Genomic DNA, 7,794 nt, shown 5'->3' on the forward strand with positions numbered 1-7,794 from the left:
TTCAGTCATGTCTGACTCTTTGCAACCCTATGGACTGTAGCCCACCAGGCTCCTCTGACCATGGGATTCTCCAACCCTGGAGTGGGTTGCCATGCCCTCCTCCAGGGGATCATCCTGACCCAGGGATCGAACCCATGTCTCTTACGTCTCCTGCATGAGCAGGCGCATTCTTTACAACTAGCACCACCTAGGAAGCCTGGATGCAAATATACATGCATATATAACATGTATACCTAGGTCTGGATATAAATATGTGTATATATATATATATATACATTATATGCATACATATACACATTTACAATTGTGTTTATTTCTATACCCACATCTGCTGTTTTGAAATTCATGAGTTCACACCTATGCCTTTGATTCTAATGCAACACAACAAAGTTCATTCTAGATTTATTCCTTTCTATTATTTGTTCCTCTTATGACATTGAGAAATATGACTCTTATTATCTTTAATATGTCACTTGTTTGATCAGTCCCCCAGAATGAAACCAATCTCCCATCTTGGTTGCACCTCCTCTCCCCACCACATGATAGCCTCCTCTTTCTGTCTGGGTTCTCACTCCCTATGCTGGGTCCTCCCACCCCATGGATGCCCCTACTCCATGGATGCCCCCTTAACTCTGTTTGGGCTCTAACACCCCAGTCTGGGTGGTTTCTCCATCCTCAACTGGGGGCCACAGTGGCTCCCTTGGCCTGGGATGTCTAACCTATGGCTTGTGCTTTTTACTGGCTCCCAGAGCTTGCCCTTTGTGTTAAGTTCTGATTGCCTACAATGACTACTGGCTCAATTTGATACGCTTTATTGGCAGCCATTCCTTCCCTGTCTACCTGCTTACATCCCTACTGGCATCTCCTTCACTTCTCACATAAACTTCCTGCCCTAGCATCCTTGTCTCAGCTTTGGCTTCTGGGGTAACTCCAGCTTAGATAACCTTTGATCCTCCAGGACTAGGGAAAGCCTATTTTCCCACTGTTGCTTGTAACTGGTGCTTCATCCTCTCCCGTTTGTTCCTTGACTCTGTACACCTTTGGAAAAATCTCTTTGTTGCCCTCTTCACTTAACCACTAAGTTGCAATCTGTTGCCCCTTCTACTCCCTTCCACTGTGTCCAGTGCCCTGGGACACAGAGTCCTCCTAGGATCTGACCTCCTTGCTTAGACGTATCATCTTGAATTCTGGTGAATACACTTCTCTACCTTGTAACATTCACATTCTTTATGTGAGGGGACCACTTGTTCTTTGGGTGCTCTAAATCGTCTTCCCATTTCCCACTCTGTTTTATAATTTTTCTCTTGTATTGGGTACATAAGATTTCTCTTCGTGCCATGGAAGACAGGCTATGCTCATCCTACCTGCTTGTCAACCTTTGTTCTGTGAAAATGAGAAACAGGGAAATTTGAAATTTTCTAGGAGGGTGACTGCATCAATATCAACATTTAATTCCCCTCCCATAGTCTATATTTTCAGTGAGAAGACGTTGGTGAATTTAAAGGGAAGCTACCCTTGGATGTCGTTCACTCTATGCCACCTTTTATTTTTCTCTTGCTGATTAGTGTTTGTGATTCAATATGAGTCTAAGCTATTCTCCACTTTGCCATATAATCCATCTAAAGGCAATAAGAGTGTCTATCAACAAACCTAAAAATTATCCCTAAAACCAACACTTGTGGATTCTTACTTTTTTGTCTTCCAAGTCAATCCATTCTTTTCTCATTTCAGGGACTGCTCTAACCATGACTAAAAATCTTCCTTTCTTTCCAAGTCTCCTTAGCATAGAGCTTTTTAAGAAAGTTTTCAACTTCAATTTCCTGATCTCTGCTGGATAAAAGCCTTCACCAAACCATGGTTGTCTGTTACTGACCTCTGTCCTTAAGAAAGGGTGTCCACTGAGGCTGGGTTCAACAGAAGTGGAAAAATGACAGGTACCAATATTACTGTGTTGGATAATTGTTTTTTATAATATAGAAAAGAATCTTTTCTCTACAATAATTTTAAAGTCTCAAAAAGGCTTGTGGAAAAGGGAGCTGCCTGGCTGAATATTTTTTTTAATGAAACAAAACTAAATACAATTGTAAACTAACAGAAACTGAATTCACAGCCCTGCAAGAGGAGAAGGGAGTGACAGAGGATGAGATGGTTGGAGGGCATCAGTGACTCCATGGGCATGAGTTTGAGCAAACTCTGGGAGATAGTGAAGGACAGGGAAGCCTTGCCTCCTTGGGGACTCCTTCAGGGGACTGAAGAATCAGACATTACTTAGCCATTGACTAACATTTCAACAGCTTCTCCTTCTGCCATGACACATCTAGATACCTTTGTACTTCTCCATGCCAAGCACTCCTGGGCCAGCTAGTCTCTTTTCTTTCCTGTATGTAATATCACTATCCGCCCCCCATTCCCTTTCTAGCAAGTCCTTTCAAAAGGACTCTGTAAACTTTAACATACAAAAATTATATTTAGCCATTTTGAAAAAAAAAAAAAAACAAATCTCATTTTGTATGGGGGAGTTTTTAGTTTTCATGTACATGAAGATTATAATGGCATCTATGTATGGTTCTTTGCCAGAAACACTGAACCCTATTTGTGACTTCTCCTCAATACAGTCTCTCTCTACTCTGTCCTTTTGGCTTTAATTATGGGTCATGGTCCAAAATGACTGCAGCTTGTCTAATGGACATGACACTATCTTGCATTATTATTCCCTTACTTTGGAAGTCATAATGAAATGCTCTCTTGAGCTAAGCTAGGAAGACATAGTTGAATACCTCCCCCCCCATTTTAGGTCCAAAACATCAAAGACATTCTCTAAAACCCCCAGGATAAAACCCAGATATCTCCGAGCTTACTCAGAATTGCATTGAAAAACATAACATTGCATCAGAAATAAACGTTAACTGAAAATATCTTTCCAGTCTTTTGAGAACATGCCCAAATGGGGATGGGTTTCATTCACAAAGGACAGAAAAAATGTCATTAAAAAAACCCTGTCCTCCTCATCAGTGCCTCTTGCACTCCTGGGGGCAGCTCTGGAAGCAGTAGCCCCCTCCTTTCTTCTCCTAGAGCCTTCTCCAAGCAGCCTGCCCATCACTTCCTTTTCCCCTTTGCACTTTCCCATTCACAACACATGAAAAATAGCTCTTTCTTCCTAATTCACATTGTCCTTGTATTGGTTTCCTGAGGCTGCTGTAACAAATGATCATGAACTTGGTGGCTTACAACAACATAAATTTATTCTCTTAGAGTTTTGGAGGTCAGAAGTCCAAAATCAGCTTTGTTGGCCTACAGTCAATGGATGGACCAAGGCTGGTCCTTCTGGAGGCTCCAGGGAAGAATCCATTTTCTTGCTTTTGCAGTGCTTCCAGTGGTCTTCGGTTTGTCATCACTCCAATCTCTGCTTCTGTAGTCCCATTGTTGAGTCTCCCTCTGCCTTTCTCTTATAAGGATCCTGTGGTTGCATTGAGGGTCCACCTGGATGATTTCTCATCTCAAGATCCTTACCAAATGGCATCTGCAAATGTCTGCAAAGTCCCCTTTGCCTTGGAAGGTTATCCACAGATTTCAGGGCTTAAGACTGGGATATCTTTCCTAGCCCATTATTCTGTCTTCCATAGTCCCCTAACCATCAGGGTGTTGGGGGTGGGGAATCCCTTATGAACTTTTCCTTTCACTCTCAACTTGAGTCTGTATACTTTGGATGCCCTACCCCTTTCTTTAATTCTCTCTTTCTGAAATTTCAAACCCTTCTTTGACAAAGCTCCAGTTATTGCCTCTTTAGATTCTTTCCCTATCCAGTGGACAATATTCCTAATTCTTGGCCCTAGTGTTGTGATTAGTTTTAGGCTTCAGCTAACTGGATGGCTGAAGTTCATTACTCTTTGCAGAGCAGGTGCTGAGATGGAAGGAGGATGGGCTAGAATCGGTTTCAGTCCAGTGGGCAATAGTGAATACAGTTTTGTCAAGTCCAATTTCCTTTCCATTACATCCACCAAAAGGAGCTGTAAACCCAGTGGTTTGTTTACTAATTGGTCCACTAAAGTAAGCTGCTGCTGCTGCTAAGTCGCTTCAGTCGTGTCCAACTCTGTGCGACCCCATAGACAGTAGCCCACCAGGCTCCCCTGTCCCTGGGATTCTCCAGGCAAGAACACTGGAGTGGGTTACCATTTCCTTCTCCAGTGCATGAAAGTGAAAAATGAAAGTGAAATTGCTCAGTTGTGTCCGACTCTTAGCGACTCCATGGACTACAGCCTACCAGGCTCCTCTGTCCATGGGATTTTCCAGGCAAGAGTACTGGAGTGGGGTGCCATTGCCTTCTCTGACTAAAGTAAGCAAATGCCCCCAAAACAAACTATGCTTGGGAATCAGTATAGTTTAAGCTCAGATTAAGAAAAGACTCAATTGCCTCACTTAGCCAGGAGTCATTTGGTCCTCACCACTATGAAATAAGTTTTTATCTTGCATCCTTTGGAAATGCCTGCCAGCATCCTAAAAGAAGCTGATGTTAATTTTTAATATCTGTTCACTTTATTAATGTGGGAAGTGGGCTAGAATTAATTAAATTATTTTGGGTCAGAGTTTCCACTCTAATGGAAATCAAGGTAGGGATCTTCTATTTTCCTCCATCCTATGATATATATTAAATGCCATGGGGTTTGAATTTATTTCCTAGCAATAGTCAAGAAAAATGGCGATTTCTGGGAAGCATTCTTCTTTTAACGTAAAGAAACCCAAGTGAATGAACATGAGAAATATGGGAACCACTGACTGCCGTCCAGTTGAAGCTTGAATTCAGCCTAACGTTTCCCAAACAGTACTTTGAGATTAAACCCTCTTGGTATGTGAGGACCAAAGGAGTGATTTAAAATAACCAAAATGCCTCTCCATCCTTCTCGTCCCTGTCTAATACCACTCTGTTATCCTAAAGGAATTTTATGTTAATTTCTGAATTTTAAGCAAAATGCTATAGAAATCCCACTGTCCAGATTTTAAAATGTCTAGAATATTCAATTTTACATGTGTGAAGGTGAGGCCTGAGATATCAAATCTGATCACAAGAAAAGATATTTATAAAGCTCAACAGAATAACCACAGAAACTCCACAGGCTCTGCAACCACAGAATCTACAAGGATCCACAGTCCAACTTTGTTGATGGTCTAAAGAAGTAAAATAATTTTTCATGGTTAACATTCCTAGTATCATAAAGAGACTAGAAACTGTACCTTTTATTTCCTTTGCTTATCTGTTTTCCCACTTGCTTTATCTTACACAACTCAATTTCACAAACCCTATATCCTCTCCCTAAACATTAACTCACCCCTCTTATCTCCCAACTTCTCCACCCATGGAGGAAGACTGAAGAAGACAAAGAAAGAGGAAGGGTGGGGAGCATGTGGAGAGACTCTATTGGGGCCCTTTTGTCAATTTCACTTTCCTTTTCTTTCTTCTCCTTCTTCACCAGGACTTGTTCCCACCTCCAAACCCCCACCTGCCCTCCAGAGCCAGTGTTCTCTCAACACCCCTCTCTGCTCTTGACCTAGGAAACACTGGTGTAACCCTCTTCTTCATCCAAGGATCTCTCTTCCTTCTAACCACACATGAGAAGTCTGGCCCAAAACTGGTTTTGAATGAAATGGTCAGTGGAAATGAAAGCCAGATCCCTGGCTTCTGGGACTCAGCTCCTATCTTCTACTACCCCAAAACTCAAAAGGGAAATGGAAATAAGACCATGTGACTGATACTCTAACCACTATAAATTTCTACCCTTTTAAAGACGGCTATTGCATCTTCAGCACTTCTCTCCAAGAAAAAAGAGAGTATGCTTTTGGATTTTTTCTCAGATGTAGTATTAATCTCTTAAGAGAATTTGTCCAGGTGGGCTTAAGTTCATAGTCATGAACTATAGATAACTGACATCAGCTGATCGGCATCCTGGCACGACTAAAATTGAGAACTTTTCCACTCTGACTGCCCTTCATTACCGCAGATTCATTGCCATGATCTTTGGACAAATGAACATGAGTCTAGACTAAGTATTGTGTTCAGGGCACAGTTTTGCCTGAGATGAAATTTCTAGGGTCTGAGTTTTGTCCTGTTTTAAATTTCATGTGCAGTGCTGCTGTAACAATCAAAGTAAGACTTCTTTAAATGTGAGGGAAAAACAAAATTGATGCCCATATCAGTGATAAAAATCCCAGGCAGTAGTAGTCAAAAGAACATAGACTCCACCAGATATCTGAGCTTAAATCCTTTCGGTTCAGTTCAGTTGCTCAATCGTGTCCAACTCTTTGCGACCCCATGGACTGCATCACGCCAGGCCTCCCTGTCCATCACCAACTCCCAGAGTTGACTCAAACTCATGTCCATTGAGTTGGTGATGCCATCCAACCATCTCATCCTCTGTTGTCCCCTTCTCCTCCTGCCTTCAATCTTTCCCAGCATCAGGGTCTATTCAAATGAGTCAGTTCTTCGCATTAGGTGGCCAAAGTATTGGCATTTCAGTTTCAACATCAGTCCTTCCAATGAACATTTAAGACTGATATCCTTTAGGATGGACTGGTTGGATCTCCTTGAAGTCCAAGGGACTCTCAAGAGTCTTCTCCAACACCATGGTTCAAAAGCGTCAGTTCTTCAGTGCTCAGTTTTCTTTATAGTTCAACTCTCACATCCGTACATGACTATTGGAAAAAACATAGCCTTGACTAGACGGACCTTTGTTAGCAAAGCAATGTCTCTGCTTTTGAATATGGTGTTTAGGGTGGTCATAACTTGCCTTCCAAGGAGTAAGTGTCTTTTAATTTCATGGCTGCAATCACCATCTGCAGTGATTTAGGAGCCCCCCAAATAGTCTGTCACTGTTTTCACTGTTTCCCCATCTATTTCCCATGAAGTGATGGGACTAGATGCCATGATCTTAGTTTTCTGAATGTTGAGCTTTAAGCCAACTTTTTCACTCTCCTCTTTCACTTTCATCAAGAGGCTCTTTAGTTCTTCTTTGCTTTGTGCCATAAGGGTGGTGTCATCTGCATATCTGAGGTTATTGATATTTCTCCCGGCAATCTTGATTCCAGCTTGTGCTTCCTCCAGCCCAGCGTTTCTCATGATGTACTCTGCATGTAAGCTAAATAAGCACGGTGAAAATATACAACCTTGATGTACTCCTTTTCCTATTTGGAGCCAGTCTGTTCCATGTCCAGTTCTAACTGTTTCTTCCTGACCTGCATACAGGTTTCTCAAGAGGCAGGTCAGGTGGTCTGGTATTCCCATCTGTTTCAGAATTTTCCACAGTTTATTGTGATCCACACAGTCAAAGGCTTTGGCATAGTCAATAAAATAGAAATAGATGTTTTGTTGGAACTCTCTTGCTTTTTCCATGATCCAGCAGATGTTGGCAATTTGATCTCTGGTTCCTCTGCCTTTTCTAAAACCAGCTTGAACATCTGGAAGTTCACTGTTTTCGTATTGTTGAAGCATGGCTTGCTTGGAGAATTTTGAGCATTACTTTGCTAGACTGTGAAATGAGTGCAATTGTGCGGTAGTTTGAGCATTCTTTGGCATTGCCTTTCTTTGCGATTGGAATGAAAACTGACCTTTTCCAGTCCTGTGGCCACTGCTGAGTTTTCCAAATTTGCTGGCATATTGAGTGCAGCACTTTCACAGCATCATCTTCCAGGATTTGAAATAGCTCAACTGGAATTCCATCACCTCCACTAGCTTTGTTCGTAGTGATGCTCCCTAAGGCCCACTTGACTTCACATTCCAGGATGTCTGGCTCTAGGTGAGTGATC

The sequence above is a fragment of the Bos taurus genome, chromosome 2, assembly GCF_002263795.3.
Source record: "Bos taurus isolate L1 Dominette 01449 registration number 42190680 breed Hereford chromosome 2, ARS-UCD2.0, whole genome shotgun sequence".
NCBI classification, from domain to species: Eukaryota; Metazoa; Chordata; class Mammalia; order Artiodactyla; family Bovidae; genus Bos; species Bos taurus.